This window comes from Ranitomeya imitator, chromosome 8 (assembly GCF_032444005.1).
Source record: "Ranitomeya imitator isolate aRanImi1 chromosome 8, aRanImi1.pri, whole genome shotgun sequence".
Classification (NCBI taxonomy): domain Eukaryota; kingdom Metazoa; phylum Chordata; class Amphibia; order Anura; family Dendrobatidae; genus Ranitomeya; species Ranitomeya imitator.
The window spans coordinates 186,153,073-186,172,853 of NC_091289.1; the positions used below are offsets into that span (position 1 = coordinate 186,153,073).

Here is a 19,781-nt window from a genome sequence, read left to right on the forward strand (position 1 = left end):
TGTTGACTTTGGATCCTTGTTCAGCACGGTAGTATCTGTCCGGACATTGGGTCTATTATCAATGATTTTTTGGCTACTTGAATCCTTACGCAACACTACAATGCCCTTGGGTGCCTAGTCTGAACACTGCCATGCCTGCATTGGCTGTGGATTATTCCCAATAACCGTTATGACTGTTGTAACCTAATGTCTATTCTGTACACATGGCTTCATGTCCAAACAGGACATTTGCGGGGTTTTTATGTGATTTTTTTTCTTGCTCTTGAGGAATTAGTTGACAGTTTGCTTCAAGTCCTTCAAAATGGCTCATAAGGTTTTTCTTTTTTCTAGTCTTTTACTTTTTTGTGCCTTTTTAGACAAAAAAAAGTCTCATGATCCTTTAAAAAGTCGCACTTTAGCCTTCACCTTGCACAAAAATAAAGTTAAACAGAAGTTTGAATCCAGTACGGTACGGGAATGCAAATTTCACAAAAATGATGAAACGCTTCGAAAAATCACAAATGATTAAAAAGCGGCTGAAACATCTGAATAAGTAAAAGCAAGCCCACATTGTCGAGCAAAAATGAAAAAAAAGATGAAAGAAAGTAAAGTTATTTTGAAAAAGGCGCAATAATATGCTAATATACCAGTCGCTATTAGAACCAATTTTACTCCATTAAAAAAATGTGCAAAGACAATGATGAATCGGGACCAATGTCTGCGCCAACAGAAGAGCACAGACTGGATAAGTTTGGTGCTCGCCAAGTCAAGAAGGTTTTCGGCCCTTTGCCAGGAGCAGCTGCTGAGGACTGGAGGATTTGGAATGTCAAAGGACTGGTTTGTGCTGGCTGAGTTAATCTAAATAACACAAACGCCTCCGGTAAAACATGACTTCAGCAGTAACTTTAATGTCAAAATTAAAACTACATGTTGCGTCTACCTTCTCTACCTCTTGGCAACGCGAGCTGGAGTTCAGCCCCAGCCAGTTTAGACAACAGCAGAGATTCCGGGGAGATAAAAGGAGCTTGGATGAGTAGCAGGGAGATGGCGGTACACAAAGCAGCCCACATGCCTCTCCTGGGAGACCTCACTGCAGATTCTGTCCAAAGCAGAGAAAACATTGCTCATTACTGTTTATAGGACTCCGCCGTCCAGGGGAAATACAAGGGCTGAATTCTGAAATATATCAGGTCACGGGATGATTAACTCTTCCTGTCGATGAGTAAATGTGTAATGCTGTACGGTGCAAAATACACAAAACCACGAAAGGAGCCCAGAAGGCTTGGTCTTATCAAAGGTGACCCACTTATTACAGGAGCATCGGCAGGGATCATCCGATCAGCCCAGGTCCAGAACACAAAAAAAAGCTGTTTGTAAAGGGGGACCACAACCAGATAACAGGTAGTACTACATGGAGACCATTCAGGTAAATAGGGAGAATATGGAGACAGCGCGGCTGCTCATCCAAGTCATCTATGTTATTGTAATAAGCCGGCACTGGGATGCGGTAACACAAATGCAGGGATAAACATAAACTATATTATTTACCAGTGGGAAACGCCTCACAGGGAGGTAGAAGGGTAAACAAAGAGTACAAAGGTAAAACTGAATAACCGTTGGACAGTCTCCTGATAACGGTTCCGCTTATCGTGACTCTGTAGCCTGTTACTCTCTGAAGGCCCCATGGATCGCAGAATGCCGGCGGTGTTCGGTGTAATGTCTGCTGGCGTCCTCGCCTAGCACACGGTCCTTCTTCTGGCTGCAGTGGGCGGTCTCCGGTTTTTCCCGCTGAGCCCCCAGTCCATATATTTGTGGAGTAGGAGAGTAGAGCCCCCCCACAAGATTCCTCTCGGCGTGGGTCTCCTTGAGCAGCCGCTGTGACCTGAAGGGCTTTACCCGGCGTGCACCTCTCTGGATATCGGCTGTACTGCGATGCTCCGCTGATCACATGTTCCTCTGCGCACCCGCCGGTTTCGGTGAGTCCCTCACTATGCCACCCTTTCTCTTCACGCCGTGGCCTGTCGCTCCCCTCTCAGCGTTTGCGGTCTGTACCTCATCAGCTTTCTGGCGGGAAGACCGCTTCCGTTGCCACGCAACCCATTTTACCTCACACTTACTGGCCACGCCCCTTTTCACCCTGGTTACTGGCTCGCTCCGGATGCAATCTCGTTCCCCCCAGGAACAGGAGGTCCGGCCCCATAAGTTCCGGACCCACCACTTCAGCAGCCGCAACAGCCCGGTCCTCCTGTCTACACTATCAAAAATCTATAGATGGGAAAATTCACAGGGACTGTCCTCATAGCAAAACCTCATTAATGAATAACTCACTTACCTTATGTTACAGTTTACATATAGATTTTATTCATAGAGCGCTGAATAAGAGAATGAACTACATTACTGACCCTGACTTACATCCTGTATTATACTCCAGAGCTGCACTCACTATTCTGCTGGTGCAGTCACTGTGTACATACATTACATTACTGACCCTGAGTTACATCCTGTATTATACCCCAGAGCTGCACTCACTATTCTGCTGGTGCAGTCACTGTGTACATACATTACATTACTGACCCTGACTTACATCCTGTATTATACTCCAGAGCTGCACTCACTATTCTGCTGGTGCAGTCACTGTGTACATACATTACATTACTGACCCTGACTTACATCCTGTATTATACTCCAGAGCTGCACTCACTATTCTGCTGGTGCAGTCACTGTGTACATACATTACATTACTGATCCTGAGTTACATCATGTATTATCCTCCAGAGCTGCACTCACTATTCTGCTGGTGCAGTCACTGTGTACATACATTACATTACTGACCCTGACTTACATCCTGTATTATACTCCAGAGCTGCACTCACTATTCTGCTGGTGCAGTCACTGTGTACATACATTACATTACTGACCCTGACTTACATCCTGTATTATACTCCAGAGCTGCACTCACTATTCTGCTGGTGCAGTCACTGTGTACATACATTACATTACTGATCCTGAGTTACATCCTGTATTATACCCCAGAGCTGCACTCACTATTCTGCTGGTGCAGTCACTGTGTACATACATTACATTACTGATCCTGAGTTACATCCTGTATTATACTCCAGAGCTGCACTCACTATTCTGCTGGTGCAGTCACTGTGTACATACATAACATTACTGATCCTGAGTTACATCCTGTATTATACTCCAGAGCTGCACTCACTATTCTGCTGGTGCAGTCACTGTGTACATACATTACATTACTGCTCCTGAGTTACATCATGTATTATACTCCAGAGCTGCACTCACTACTCTGCTGGTGCAGTCACTGTGTACATACATTACATTACTGATCCTGAGTTACATCCTGTATTATACTCCAGAGCTGCACTCACTATTCTGCTGGTGCAGTCACTGTGTACATACATTACATTACTGATCCTGAGTTACATCATGTATTATACTCCAGAGCTGCACTCACTACTCTGCTGGTGCAGTCACTGTGTACATACATTACATTACTGATCCTGAGTCACATCCTGTATTATACTCCAGAGCTGCACTCACTATTCTGCTGGTGCAGTAACTGTGTACATACATTACTGATCCTGAGTTACATCCTGTATTATACTCCATACCCCAGTGTCCTCTTATTATTCGTACTTGCCTTTAAGCAGTGTTACATATCTACTATATAATTGTCTAAGGGTCACTTCCGTCTGTCTGTCTGTCTGTCACGGATATTCATTGGTCGCGGCCTCTCTCTGTCATGGAAATCCAAGTCGCTGATTGGTCATGGCAAAACAGCGACGGGCACAGTCCGGAAGAAAATGGCCGCTCCTTACTCCCCGCAGTCAGTCCCCGGCGCCCGCTCCATACTCCCCTCCGGTCACCGCTCACACAGGGTTAATGCCGGCGGTAACAGACCGTGTTATGCCGCGGGTAACGCACTCCGTTACCGCCGCTATTAACACTGTGTGTCCCCAACTTTTTACTATTGATGCTGCCTATGCGGCATCAATAGTGAAATAAATGTAATGTTAAAAATAATAAAAAAAAACAAAAACCTGCTATTCTCACCCTCCGTTGTCCGCCGAGCCACTCGCGCCTGCCGCCATCTTCCGTTCCCAGCGATGCATTGCGAAATTACCCAGAAGGCTTAGCGGTCTCGCGAGGCTGTGCTATATACTACGTGCCCACTGTTATATACTGTGTGGGCAGTGTTATATACTACGTGACTGGACAATATACTACGTGATTGGGCAATATACTACGTGGCTCTGTGCTGTATACTACGTTGCTCTGGGCTGTATACTACGTGGCTCTGTGCTGTATACTACGTTGCTGGGCAATATACTACGTGGCTGGCAACATACTACGTGGCTCTGTGCTGTATACTACGTTGCTGGGCAATATACTACGTGGCTGGGCAACATACTACGTGGCTCTGTGCTGTATACTACATTGCTGGGCAATATACTACGTGGCTGGGCAACATACTACGTGGCTCTGTGCTGTATACTGCGTCACTGGGCAATATACTACGTGACTGGGCAATATACTATGTGACTGGGCAATATACTACGTGACTGGGCAATATACTACGTGGGCTGGGCAATATACTACGTGGGCTGGGCAATATACTATGTGTTATGATCAGGTGGCCTTGGAGCAGCATGAAATGACCTTCGCTGGAGCAGTGGTAACTTTACTGACCGCAACCCCTGATCCTATCACCGCAACTAGAAGTAGCCGTGGGGTGTGCCTAACCAGACCTAGACACCTCGACACAGCCTAAGGACTAAATATCCCTAAAGATGGAAATAGGAAAACTCTCTTGCCTCAGAGTAGACCCCCAAAGGATAGGTAGCCCCCCACAAATAATGACTGTGAGTAGGAGAGGAAAAGACACACGCAGACAGAAAACAGGGATAAGCAAAGGAGGCCACTTCTACCTAGATAGGAAAGGATAGTACAGGATACTATGCGGTCAGCATAAAACACTACAAAATATCCACAGCAGAAAAATACAAAAACTCCACCACCTAACTAAAGATGTGCAGAGTATATCTGCGACTCCAGCGAGTCCAACTAGACTGAGAGAAACATCAAGCACAGTCTAGCAGGAACAAAATAGAAACAAGAAGCACAGAAAATAAACACACAGCAGTGTGTCTAAAAAATGAAGAAAACACTTATCTTAGCTGTATTGGCAGCAAGCAGGAGGGGCCAGGCAGAGGACCAACACTTCCAAAGGAACATTGACTACTGGCAAGGACTAATGAGTCCTACACAGCTAAATACCCCAGTCCGAATTGCAATTAGCAGAAACACCTGTCCAAGACTGCTGCTCAGGAATAACTGCATTACCATCAACAACCACCGGAGGGAGCCCTAGAGCAGAATTCACAACAACTATGTAGCTGGGCAATATACTACGTGGCTGGGCAATATACTACGTGTCTGTGCTGTATACTACGTGGCTCTGCGCTGTATACTATGTCGCTGTGCAATATACTACATAGCTTGGCAATATACTCCGTGGCTGAGCAATATACTACGTGACTGGGCAATATACTACGTGGCTGGGCAATATACTACGTGGCTGGGCAATATACTACGTGACTGGACAATATACTACGTGACTGGGCAATATACTACATGGCTGGGCAATATACTACATGACTGGTCAATATACTATGTGACTGGGCAATATACTAATACTACGTGACTGGGCAATATACTACGTGACTGGGCAATATACTACGTAGCTGGGCAATATACTACGTGACTGGGCAATATGCTACTTAGTTGGGCAATATACTACGTGACTGGGCAATATACTACGTGACTGGGCAATATACTACGTGGCTGGGCAATATACTATGTAGCTGGGCAATATACTACGTAGCTGGGCAATATACTACGTGACTGGGCAATATATTATGTAGCTGGGCAATATACTACGTCACTGGGCAATATACTACGTAGCTGGGCAATATACTACGTGACTGGGCAATATACTATGCAGCTGGGCAATATACTACGTAGCTGGGCAATATACTACGTGACTGGGCAATATACTATGTAGCTGGGCAATATACTATGTAGCTGGGCAATATACTACGTGACTGTGCAATATACTACGTAGCTGGGCAATATACTACGTGACTGGGCAATATATTACGTGACTGCACAATATACTATGTAGCTGGGCAATATACTACGTAGCTGGGCAATATACTACGTGACTGGGCAATATACTATGTAGCTGGGCAATATACTACGTGACTGGGCAATATATTATGTAGCTGGGCAATATACTATGTAGCTGGGCAATATACTACGTAGCTGGGCAATATACTACGTGACTGGGCAATATATTATGTAGCTGGGCAATATACTACGTCACTGGGCAATATACTACGTAGCTGGGCAATATACTACGTGACTGGGCAATATACTATGCAGCTGGGCAATATACTACGTAGCTGGGCAATATACTACGTGACTGGGCAATATACTATGTAGCTGGGCAATATACTATGTAGCTGGGCAATATACTACGTGACTGTGCAATATACTACGTAGCTGGGCAATATACTACGTGACTGGGCAATATATTACGTGACTGCGCAATATACTATGTAGCTGGGCAATATACTACGTAGCTGGGCAATATACTACGTGACTGGGCAATATACTATGTAGCTGGGCAATATACTACGTGACTGGGCAATATACTACGTAGCTGGGCAATATACTACGTGACTGGGCAATATACTATGCAGCTGGGCAATATACTACGTAGCTGGGCAATATACTACGTGACTGGGCAATATACTATGTAGCTGGGCAATATACTATGTAGCTGGGCAATATACTACGTGACTGTGCAATATACTACGTAGCTGGGCAATATACTACGTGACTGGGCAATATATTACGTGACTGCGCAATATACTATGTAGCTGGGCAATATACTACGTAGCTGGGCAATATACTACGTGACTGGGCAATATACTATGTAGCTGGGCAATATACTACGTGACTGGGCAATATACTACGTAGCTGGGCAATATACTACGTGACTGGGCAATATACTATGCAGCTGGGCAATATACTACGTAGCTGGGCAATATACTACGTGACTGGGCAATATACTATGTAGCTGGGCAATATACTATGTAGCTGGGCAATATACTACGTAGCTGGGCAATATACTACGTGACTGGGCAATATACTATGTAGCTGGGCAATATACTATGTAGCTGGGCAATATACTACGTAGCTGGGCAATATACTACGTGACTGGGCAATATACTACGTAGCTGGGCAATATACTACGTGGCTGGGCAATATACTACATGACTGGGCAATATACTACGTAGCTGGGCAATATACTATGTGACTGGGCAATATACTACGTAGCTGGGCAATATACTACGTGACTGGGCAATATACTACGTGGCTGGGCAATATACTACGTGGCTGGGCAATATAGTACGTGGGCTGTGTAATATACTATTTGCAAAAAAATGAAATCAACTAAATACCCTGTTTTTTTCCATCTTTTGACAAGCACTTGCTTATTACTGTGATTTTTTTTACAACAGAGTATTTTTGACCTCACTGTGCTCTTTTGTGTCTTATAATATACTACGTGGACATGCATATTCTAGAATACCCGAGGCGTTAGAATGGCCACCATCTAGTGTATAAATAATAGGAAATCATTTGAGTGATGACAATTTTTCAATATCCCACATTTTCTGATTTCTGGAAGAAAACTATTGCGGCTTCTAGATCGGACCGATTCCCTTGCAGGTTGTCCTGCAGCAAATGTGAATGAGCCTTTAAAAAACCCAGCATCTTAATTATCTGTGACGAACCGTAACATCGTGCGGATCACATAAGGTTACAGAAGTCACCAGTGCCCAATAGTTACGTCTACTGAATTTATAAGCACATATCTCTTGGCAGCGGATACAAAGAGGCCTCCACGAGGCACGAGATTCTGGGCTTCTATCCATTCAATCTGTGAATTAATTGACTTGCTCTGAACTTTAGTGTTTTCTGTTGGAGAATTCTCTGTGAACATGTTGTACATATCTCAAATATCAAAAAACAAATGTTCTGCAGCCAAATACTGAACTTCAGCCAGGAAAAATTTTATTAAACATTTGGGGATTTTTTTCTCTCATTTTTTGCATTTAGGAAATTGAATGTATAATAATAACAATAATAATAACAATAATAATAATAATAATAGTAACACTAAAGACAATGTGATATGTATCAGCAAGAAAGTTTATTGTGGAATTTCATCAATTTATTATATTTGTTACATAATACAATGGTTGATGGTGCCAATCTTGTTTTATGGCAGTGCCGGCCTCATGCTCCCAGAGTGATGCCAGGCTGTGTTAATGCCAGTCACTAGAGGGATGGCAGGCATTGTGCTCCTGTTTATTTACTTGTACCAGCCAATCTTTCCCTAGTGCAGGGGTGGGCAACTCATTTTCCTCAGGGGCCACATGAGAGACAGTGACTGTAGTGGAGGGCCGATCGTATAGCCTGAAATTAATTCTGCTCAATATTAATATTAACATATTTATTATAATTATTACTTTATATTAATTGTATCACTTAAAATTGAGAATTAAGTATGCTGATATCCCACTATATACCATAGGAGCCCACACACAGCCTACGACATACAATGTGAGCCCCCTCATGTCCCCTATATACAGCATGAAGATCCACATTGCCCGTATTACAGTATAAGCCCCCACATAACCTCCTATATACAGTATGATCCCCACGCTGCCCCTATCTCAGCATGAGGCCCTACATAGCCTCCGTTATACAGTATGAGCTCCTACATAGCCTCCTATATACCATATGAGCCTCTACATAGCCTCCTATATACAGTATGAGCCTCCACATAGCCCTGTATGTGCAGTGTAAGTCTCCACATGGCCCCAAAATACAGTATAAGCCCACACATAGCCCCTATATACAGTATGAGCCACTACATAGCCTCCAACATACAATATGAATCTCCATATAGCCTTCTATATACAGTGTGAGCCTACACATAGCCCCTTCTTACAGTATGATCCCCCACATAGCCTCCTATATGCTGTATTATCCCCACATAGCCCATATATACAGTATGCTCCCACATAGCCTGCTATAACAGTATGAACTCTGCATACCCTCCTATATACAGTGTGAGGCTCCACATATCCCACTAAATACAGTATGAGTCCCCATACAGTCTCCTAAATACAGTGTGAGCCCCCACCTTGCCTCCTATATACAGTATGATCCCCACATAGCCCATATATACAGTATGAGCCCCCACATAGACTCCTATATATAGTATGAGTCCTCACGTAGACTTCTATATACAGTGTGAACTACCATCCAGCCCCATATGTACATCATGAGCTCCATATAGCCCCCTATATACAGTATAAGCCCTCACATAGCCCCCTGTATACAGTATAAGCCCTCACATAGCCTCCTATGTAGCGTGTTAACTACCAGATTGCCATCTATATTCATTATGAGCCTTAACATAGTAACCTATATAGAGTATGAGCCTGACATACTCTTTTAAATACACTATAAGCACCACATAGTCTGCTTTATATAGTATGAGCCCCACAAAGTCTCCTATATACAGTATGAGACCACATAGCCTCCTATACATAGTATGAGTCCACATTGCCTCCTATATATACAGTATGAGCCCACATAGCCCCCTATATATAGTATGAGCCCACATAGCCTCCTATATATAGTATGAGTCCACATTGCCTCCTATATATACAGTATGAGCCCACATAGCCCCCTATATATAGTATGAGCCCACATAGCCTCCTATATATAGTATGAGCCCACATAGCCTTATATATACAGTATGAGCCCACATAGCCCCCTATATATAGTATGAGCCCACATAGCCTCCTATAGATAGTATGAGCCCACATAGCCTTATATATACAGTATGAGCCCACATAGCCCCCTATATATAGTATGAGCCCACATAGCCTCCTATATATAGTATGAGCCCACATAGCCTCCTATATATAGTATGAGCCCACATAGCCTTATATATACAGTATGAGCCCACATAGCCCCCTATATATAGTATGAGCCCACATAGCCCCCTATATACGGTATGAGCCTCCACATAGCCTCCTATATAGTATGAGCCCACATAGCCTCCTATATATAGTATGAGCCCACATAACCTCCTCTATATGGTATGAGCCCCCACATAGCCTCTTATATACAGTACATGCCAACATGCCATACACATATGAAGTGGACAAAACATACTTCAGTCTCTCCCATCCCCCCGTCACTCTGTTCCGGTCTCCTTTGCACTGACTCTTCACTCTCCGCAATCACTATGTGAGACATAAAGACAGTATTTCATCATGTCTGCTGTCACACACACCGATTGGTGGAAGAAGGAGCTGGGATTCTCTCCACCATTGTATTACATACAACGGGAAGCGGGGGGATGGCGGACAAGTGGCAGAGAGCATGGTGTGGCCCATAGGCCACTGTTTTCAACCCTACAGTAGGCTCGATCTGCAGGAAGCGCACTGGAACAGCCAGAGGGCCAGATATAACCCACGGGTCACACTTTGCCAAGGTTTGTCCTAGAGTAATGTCAGGCATAGTGACCCAGAGCAATGCCAACCATACAGATCCCCTGCAGTATTGTCAGGGATAGAGTCCAAAACAAGGCCAGTCATAGATGGCTTGAAGAAACCCAACAAGAGAGCCCCAACGTAATGTCAGAAGTGCTACTGCCATAGCAATGCAAGCAACAACCCGACCCCAGTGCGCTTATAATAGGGCGCTTAATACAGTGTGCTTATAACAGTGCACTTATAATAGTTGAGCTTATAACAGGGCACTTATAACAGGATGCTTATAACATGATGCTGTAATAGTGCGCTTATAACAGTGCGCTTATTATAGTGCTAACAGAGCGCTTATAACTGCACTTATGACAGTGTGCTTATAACAGTGTGCTTATAACAGGGCGCTCATAACAGGGTGCTTATAACAGTGTGCTTATAATAGTACGCTTATAACAGTGCACTTATAACAGTGTGTTTATGACAGGGTGCTCATAACAGTGCGCTTATAACAGTGCACTTATAACAGGGTGCTTATAACAGTGTGCTTATAATAGTATGCTTATAGCAGTGTGCTTATAATAGTACGCTTATAACAGTGCACTTATAATAGTTGAGCTTATAACAGGGCACTTATAACAGGATGCTTATAATAGGATGCTGTAATAGTGCGCTTATAACAGTGCGCTTATTATAGTGCGCTTATAACAGAGCGCTTATAACTGCACTTATGACAGTGTGCTTATAACAGTGTGCTTATAACAGGGCGCTCATAACAGGGTTCTTATAACAGTGCACTTATAACAGTGTGCTTATAATACGCTTATAACAGTGCACTTATAACAGTGTGTTTATGACAGGGTGCTCATAACAGTGCGCTTATAACAGTGCATTTATAACAGGGTGCTTATAACAGTGTGCTTATAATAGTATGCTTATAACAGTGTGCTTATGACAAGGTGCTCATAACAGTGCACTTATAACAGTGTGCTTATAATAGTATGCTTATAACAGTGTGTTTATGACAAGATGCTCATAACAGTGCACTTATAACAGTATGTTTATGACAAGGTGCTCATAACAGTGCGCTTATAACAGTGCACTTATAACAGAGTGCTTATAACAGTGTGCTTATAATAGTACGCTTATAACAGTGTGCTTATAATAGTACGCTTATAACAGTGTGCTTATGACAAGGTGCTCATAACAGTGCACTTATAACAGTGTGCTTATAATAGTATGCTTATAACAGTGTGTTTATGACAAGGTGCTTATAACAGTGCACTTATAACAGTATGTTTATGACAAGGTGCTCATAACAGTGTGCTTATAACAGTGCACTTATAACAGGGTGCTTATAACAGTGTGCTTATAATAGTACGCTTATAACAGTGTGCTTATAATAGTACGCTTATAACAGTGCGCTTATGACAGGGTGCTCATAACAGTGTGCTTATAACAGTGCGCTTATAATAGTACGCTTATAACAGTACCAGCCTGGTGACCTCAGAAGAATATCAACCACAGTGCCTCGGAGCAGTGTCAGCCACAGTTCCACCAAAACAATGCAAAAAACATTACCCCCAAAAGCAATACCAGCCAGAGGGCCCTCATCTGCCCTGGGCCACTTATGATGCTGCTGTTTTATAGCTGTGCCTCTGTAATTGTACATCAGTGTTACTTATTCAGGCTCAGGCTGATTTCCTTGGTTTTTATCTAATGATCTTTTAAGGAAAAGAACGATATCATTGAACCATCAAATTCTGCTTGTTCAGGGGTCTCAGGTCAGGTCATGATTGTTAAATCTGGAGATTTGTTTGTATAATATGATTGAAAGATCTAAAGAAGTTTTGGGCAGTTTTATAACAAAGGTTTAAAAGGCTATTCCCAAAAGGTTAAAGGGAACGTGTCATCTGAAAATGATTTATTGTTTAAATTGGATTTTGGAGTTAAATGTAATTTTTTTTCATGTTGGCAATATATATTTTTCTTACATCTCACAATCTGTGTTAAAAATAAAAAAGAAATCTTGCAATGTTCACATTTCCCACTGCTTCTTTTTTAGACTCTCACTTTTGTTGTTTAATGGAATAACACATGTACATTAGCCACAATGGGTTTTCTGGCGCATGACACTGAGACCCTAACAGGCGCGGGTGGAATCGCGATCCACCCACGGATGTTATCATGCTAAAAGCCGCCGTCAATCTCTGACAGTGCCATTTAACATGGCGTGTAACTATCTCCACCCATTGGCCCCCTGTCACATGGTCGCGGGGAGCCGCTGGGTTGGCATGACAACCTGGGGTCTGAAGGAGATCCCGTGCTTGTCATTGCTGATCTGCTATGAACGTCGCCCCGTTGCCGGTGTTCATAGCAGATTAGAGTTTCCGCTACACATAGCAGAGCTGAAGCCCCGCTGTAGCACAGGTGATCAGAGTATTGCAGATTCAAGTCTCCTAAGGAGACTATTAAAGCAAGTGAAAAGTAGAAAAAAAAATGTTTTTTTAAATATTAAAAAAAAAAAATGTAAAAGTTCAAATCACCCTCATTTTGCTCCATTTAAAATAAACAATAATTAAAAAAAATACACATATTTGGTATCGCCGCATGGAAAATCGCCAGATCTATCAATATATAGAAAGAAACATCGGTTCGGCACTAAAAAATAATCCGTCACCCAACCCCAGATCTCGCAAAATGAAGATGCTACAGGTTTGTGAACATGGCGCCATTTTTTTTTTTTTTTTACAAATTTTTGACTTTTTTTTTACCACTTAAGTAAAGAACAACCAATACATGTTTGGTGTCTAAAAACTCGTAATGACCTGGAGAATCATAATGGCAGGTCAGTTTTAGCATTACGGTGGCTCAGTGGTTAGCACTGCAGCCTTGCAGCACTGGGGTCCTGGGTTCTAATCCCACCCAGGACAACATCTGCAAAGAGTTTGTATGTTCTCTCCATGTTTGCGTGGGTTTCCTCCGGGTTCTCCGGTTTCCTCCCACATTCCAAAGACATACTGATAGGGATTCTAGATTGTGAGCCCCATCGGGGACAGCGATGATAATGTGTGCAAAACTGTAAAGCGCTGCGGAATATGTTAGCGCTATATAAAAATAAAGATTATTATTATTTAATGAACATGGTAAAAAAAAGCCCAAAAAACAATTGTGGAATTGTACTTTTTTGTGCAATTTCACCGCACTTTGTATTTTTTCCCCGTTTTCCAGTACACGATATGGTAAAACCAATGGTGTCGTTCAAAAGTACACGCAAAAAGACCTCCATTGCCATATTGACAGAAAAAAATAAAAAAGTTATGTCTGTTGGGAAGAAGAAGAGCAAAATTGAAAACGCAAAAACAGAAATTCCCAAGGTTGTGAAGGGGTTACAAAAAAATACATGTAGCACAAAAATCTAATTGAAATAATAGGTCACTTTCTGATGATACATTCTATTTTAAGTTATCACCTGTCCTTTGGAAAGGAGAATGCTTACCATCCTCTGGGGGTCTGGCCACTGTGCCCCTCCCCCAAATTTTTGAAATTAATTTAGAACAACTAGACATGATTCTTTTTGTAGTTTACCTTTAGACACAAATCTGAAAAAGGGCAAATTTCCCATCCCCGTGTAATACTACAGCCCCTGTAAATGGCCATATCACCTTCTACCAGCCATATTTCGAGCCCTACCAATGCCCATGTAACAGTGTCGGCCATGATATGTAAGTATATGATAATACTATGTGTTAAGAGTACAGGACAAGCTTTCTTAGTGCGACCAAGGAAGGAATTTTCACGAATGGATACCATCGAGGCTCAATGGACTCATCAATTTATAAACGTGTATGTTGGGTTTCTACATGTTGTCCATTTCTTTGACTCCACGATGAAGACTCCACTGCAGATATGACCAAATAGTGTTGAAAGTAACAGAATAAATAAAACATTCCACAATGACATTTATTGCATCAAATGGTTTTTTTGTTGGATTTTCTTTTTTTTTTTATATTTTTTATTGGTTCATTTTCTTATATCAATGACGTCTTGGATTTAATTCTTACAAGGCAGTAGATAACATCCCAGAGTCAATGGACCATCATCTATCCCTGCGCTACTTAATCTCCAGAGATCATATTCCCTTTGTTACTTTTTTATACTTTGTTTCCAAACATAAAATGTTTGATATAAGTTTGTTTGATTTTTTTTTTTCCTCTTCCCCGTCTATAATTCAATTTCAAGGTCGAGAATTTCATTTTCCTGATTAAAAATATATTCCTGCTCTTGAGTATCTTGATTCTGGGGTATTAAATTTCCATGTAATACAACAAAATGAATAAATGACAATGACAAGGGTTTCAGAAGTCTAAACATTAGGACATCTGACAAAGACACAAGTTGTCGAACATTAAAAAATAACAGGACATGAATGTGGCTATTACGGCGCGGCTCCAGTCAGCGGCGGCGACTCCATCTGATAAAAGGTTAAGCTACGTTTACACGGCTTCTTTGCAGAATTTGCTTATAAATTGTGCAACGCGCATCAAGATCGAGAAGAGACCGAATTTGCTGTTCGGTCAATGAAGCGTGAAACCAGGGTTATCTATTCAGCCGTGACCACATTGCTCATTCTCCTCTCCAATGTATTATGGAGCGACTATTATCGAGAGGAAATGTATTTCATTATGATGATGCTTTATTTATACCGCATGACATATTATGCAGAGCCGGACACAGGCTGTACTCACCCACACTGATCTCGGGTGCTGGGAGCTTGCAATCTGGTTTCCATCATTTAGGTAATATCTGGATGTGGGAGTCTTTACAACCAGTTTAGAAAGAGACGTAACCATAACTGAACAAAATGTATCAGAACCATCAGTCAGTACCCCAATTATCAGCGTGTAATTATCCTGTACCCCAATTATCATTGTGTAATTACCCTGTACTCCAATTATCAGTGTGTAATTACCCTGTACCCCAATAATCAGCGTGTAAATACCCTGTACCCCAATTATCAGCGTGTAAACACCCTGTACCCCAATTATCAGCGTGTAAATACCCTGTACCCCAATTATCATTGTGTAATTACCCTGTACCCCAATTATCAGCGTGTAAATACCCTGTACCCCAATTATCAGGGTGTAAATACCCTGTACCCCAATTATCAGCGTGTAAATACCCTGTACCCCAATTATCATTGTGTAATTACCCTGTACCCCAATTATCAGCGTGTAATTACCCTGTACCCCAATTATCAGCGTGTAAATACCCTGTACCCCAATTATCATTGTGTAATTACCCTGTACCCCAATTATCAGCGTGTAAATACCCTGTACCCCAATTATCAGGGTGTAAATACCCTATACCCCAATTATCAGCGTGTAAATACCCTGTACCCCAATTATCACTGTGTAATTACCCTGTACCCCAATTATCAGCGTGTAATTACCCTGTACCCCAATTATCAGCGTGTAAATACCCTGTACCCAAATTATCATTGTGTAATTACCCTGTACCGCAATTATCATTGTGTAATTACCCTGTACCCCAATTATCAGCGTGTAAATACCCTGTACCCCAATTATCAGCGTGTAAATACCCTGTACCCCAATTATCATTGTGTAATTACCTTGGACCCTAATTATCAGTGTGTAATTATCCTGTACCCCAATTATCAGTGTGTAATTATCCTGTACCCCAATTATCAGTGTTATTACCTTGTACCCAAATTATCATTGTGTAATTACCCTGTACCCCAATTATCATTGTGTAATTACCCTGTACCCCAATTATCAGTGTGCAATTACCCTGTACCCCAATTATCAGTGAAATTACCCTGTACCCCAATAATCAGTGGATAATTATCCTGTACTCCAATTATCAGTGTAATTATCCTGTACCCCGAGTGTCAGTATCATTATCCTGTACCCCGAGTGTCAGTATCATTATCCTGTACCCCGAGTGTCAGTATCATTATCCTGTACCCCGAGTGTCAGTGTCATTATCCTGTACCCCGAGGGTCAGCATCATTATCCTGTACCCCAAGTGTCAGTGTCATTTTCCGGTACCCCGAGAGTCAGTGTCATTATCCTGTACCCCGAGTGTCAGTGTCATTATCCTGTACCCCGAGGGTCAGCATCATTATCCTGTACCCCAAGTGTCAGTGTCATTTTCCGGTACCCCGAGTGTCAGTGTCATTATCCTGTATCCCGAGTGTCAGTGTCATTATCCTGTACCCCCAGTGTCAGTGTCATTATCCTGTACCCCAAGTGTCAGTGTCATTTTCCGGTACCCCGAGTGTCAGTGTCAATATCCTGTACCCCGAGTGTCAGTGTCATTATCCTGTACCCCGAGTGTCAGTGTCATTATCCTGTACCCCAAGTGTCAGTGTGATTTTCCGGTACCCCGAGTGTCAGTGTCATTATCCTTTACCCCGAGGGTCAGCGTCATTATCCTGTACCCCGAGTGTCAGTGTCATTATCCTGTACCCCGAGGGTCAGCGTCATTATCCTGTACCCCGAGTGTCAGTGTCATTATCCTGTACCCCGAGTGTCAGTGTCATTATCCTGTACCCCGAGTGTCAGCGTCATTATCCTGTACCCCGAGGGTCAGTGTCATTATCCTGTACCCCGAGGGTCAGTGTCATTATCCTGTACCCCGAGTGTCAGTGTCATTATCCTGTACCCCGAGTGTCAGTGTCATTATCCTGTACCCCGAGTGTCAGTGTCATTATCCTGTACCCCGAGTGTCAGCGTCATTATCCTGTACCCCGAGGGTCAGTGTCATTATCCTGTACCCCGAGTGTCAGTATCATTATCCTGTACCCCGAGTGGCAGTGTCATTATACTGTACCCCGAGGGTCAGCGTCATTATCCTGTACCCCGAGTGTCAGCGTCATTATCCTGTACCCCGAGTGTCAGTGTCATTATCCTGTACCCCGAGTGTCAGTGTCATTATCCTGTACCCCGAGTGTCAGTGTCATTATCCTGTACACTGAGTGTCAGTGTAATTATCCTGTACCCCGAGTGTCAGTGTCATTATCCTGTACCCCGAGTGTCAGCGTCATTATCCTGTACCCCGAGTGTCAGTGTCATTATCCTGTACCCCGAGTGTCAGTGTCATTATCCTGTACACCAAGTGTCAGTGTCATTATCCTGTACCCCGAGTGTCAGTGTCATTATCCTGTACACCAAGTGTCAGTGTTGGCACAAGGGTTCAGTGACTGCCAGCCCAATGGCCAATGAGCTAGATGATTAAAGTTGCCAGCAGTTCTGCCATCTTGGACAGAGCAACAGGTTTCTATGCAGAGCTCAGCAGTCGAGATGCGTTTGTCATTGGCTGTTGTTCCCTACACAGTAGCGCCCAAACAACAACGCTTTCAGTATGAAGAAATTAATTTTATCTAGGTCACTTCCTATGCAGAGTGCAGTAGCTAACATGAGCTTATAATCTGATGCACTCTGCATAGGCAGTAACTGAGATGACAAAAGGCGTGCTGTGCTCTACCGCAGCCCTCAGCCTCACCTATCACTAGGCTAGGGTTAGGACCAAAGTTAGGCTTAGAATTTAAGTTAGGACAAGGTTAGGCTTAGGTTAGGACCAGGGTTAAGGTTAGGACTGAGTCTAGAGCACTGGCAGCACTAAAGACCACGGACCAGCTACTTATTTGCTGAGCGGCTGTCATTTATAGTCTGATTAGCCGGGTAGACTGTTTGTAATGCGCACTGAACTAGCTAAAATTGATCGTTCAGTGTACAAAGTCTGCTTATAGTACTCTAATAGTCGGCGGCACAAGCCCTGCTTACACAGAATGATGAGCTGCGGAGAACGATAATCTTTTGTGCAGCCCAACAGATCATTTCCATCGTTGGAAAAGCATTTTCTTACTCGTTGGCAGTCTTTATCGTTAAACGAGCGTTGCTAGTGTGCAGTATAAAAGGTCTTTTAGATTGGGAATGGTATTAGTGTTAGCCTTGTTCCAGGCGCTAGCATCCCATACTACCCTCTTGCCGTGATTTCAGTGTCGGACTGGCAAAGGCCTGCCAGAAACACTGATCCTTGGGGCCCTCTGCTCAACTACATGCAAATATAATCTGACCCCAGCACACAAATTTACTTTGGCTTCTTACTATTAATTTGGCTAGCTTATTTAATGAATGAAGGTGAGTTCTCCTTCAATGGAAGTCTTCAAACAGAGGCTGGACAGACATCTGTCTGGGATGGTTTAGTGAATCCTACATTGAGCAGAGGGTTGGATACGATGACTCTAGAGGTCTCTTCCAACTCTAACATTCTATGATTCTATGATTCTATGAATGATTACATTTTTCTGAAAATTGTGAATCAAGTATAATTACACAACTCATTAGCACAGGGGCCTACCGGAGGATTCTCCTGCCCGCCTGTCGGCATGTCCGAGCCTTCCTGTTAGTATATGGGCATCTTATAGTAGATTTGACTGATGATTTGCCCTCTGGGATTCTACTACAAGCCTGTAACATTTATGGTTGTTGTAGACATTGTTTTCTTGCTTTTGTTCTCATCCAGCCACACAATGAACCGTCAGACTGCGGATCTTCATGTAATTACCGCGTCCCATTGTATACGAAAACATATGGCTTCCAATGGAGATTTTCGTTTCTTCCCCTACGAAAACCAGCTCTGTTCGCAGTGATATTTTAATTTCTATCATGAAGAGGAAGGCAACTGGTTTTTGGTGGTTACAGTAGGGTGAGTCACAGCGCTCTCCCAGATGCCAGGGCCGTCGCTACCAGAGCAGATTTGAAGCATCTTGTCGTGGGCACACATCAGTGCTCCTGCCTGCTGCCTGCCTCCCAGAGGACAGACCAACACCTGCTGCTGGCAGAACGCCGGCCCCTCCGGATTTCATCGTTCTATTGCTGCTGGGTGATAGGACAGGACAGACTCTACATTTCAAGTGAACTGGCTAAAGGGACCCTGGGGCTCATTGCACCCAATGCTTCCATCCATATGGTTTAATTTTCCTCTAGAAGATGCCAGTCCTATGACTGCTCGTACAGAGAATCTATAATTGTAAAATGGCTTGTGTGTCACCGCCATGTACAAGGTTTTATGAAGGATGTGATATGTGAAGATTTCGGATGAACCAACAGAGGC

General features: G+C 43.0%; 1 long non-coding RNA gene across 1 annotated transcript in view; it reads left to right on the plus strand.

The window, feature by feature from the left end:
• The first annotated feature begins 1,647 nt into the window (after positions 1 to 1,647).
• The window catches only part of LOC138647558 (uncharacterized), a 53,669-nt gene continuing 35,535 nt past the window's right edge, over positions 1,648 to 19,781 (plus strand). Inside the window, exon 1 of the long non-coding RNA XR_011314999.1 lies at positions 1,648 to 1,955. This is a non-coding gene — a long non-coding RNA (uncharacterized lncRNA). The remainder of the gene's footprint in view (positions 1,956 to 19,781) is intronic.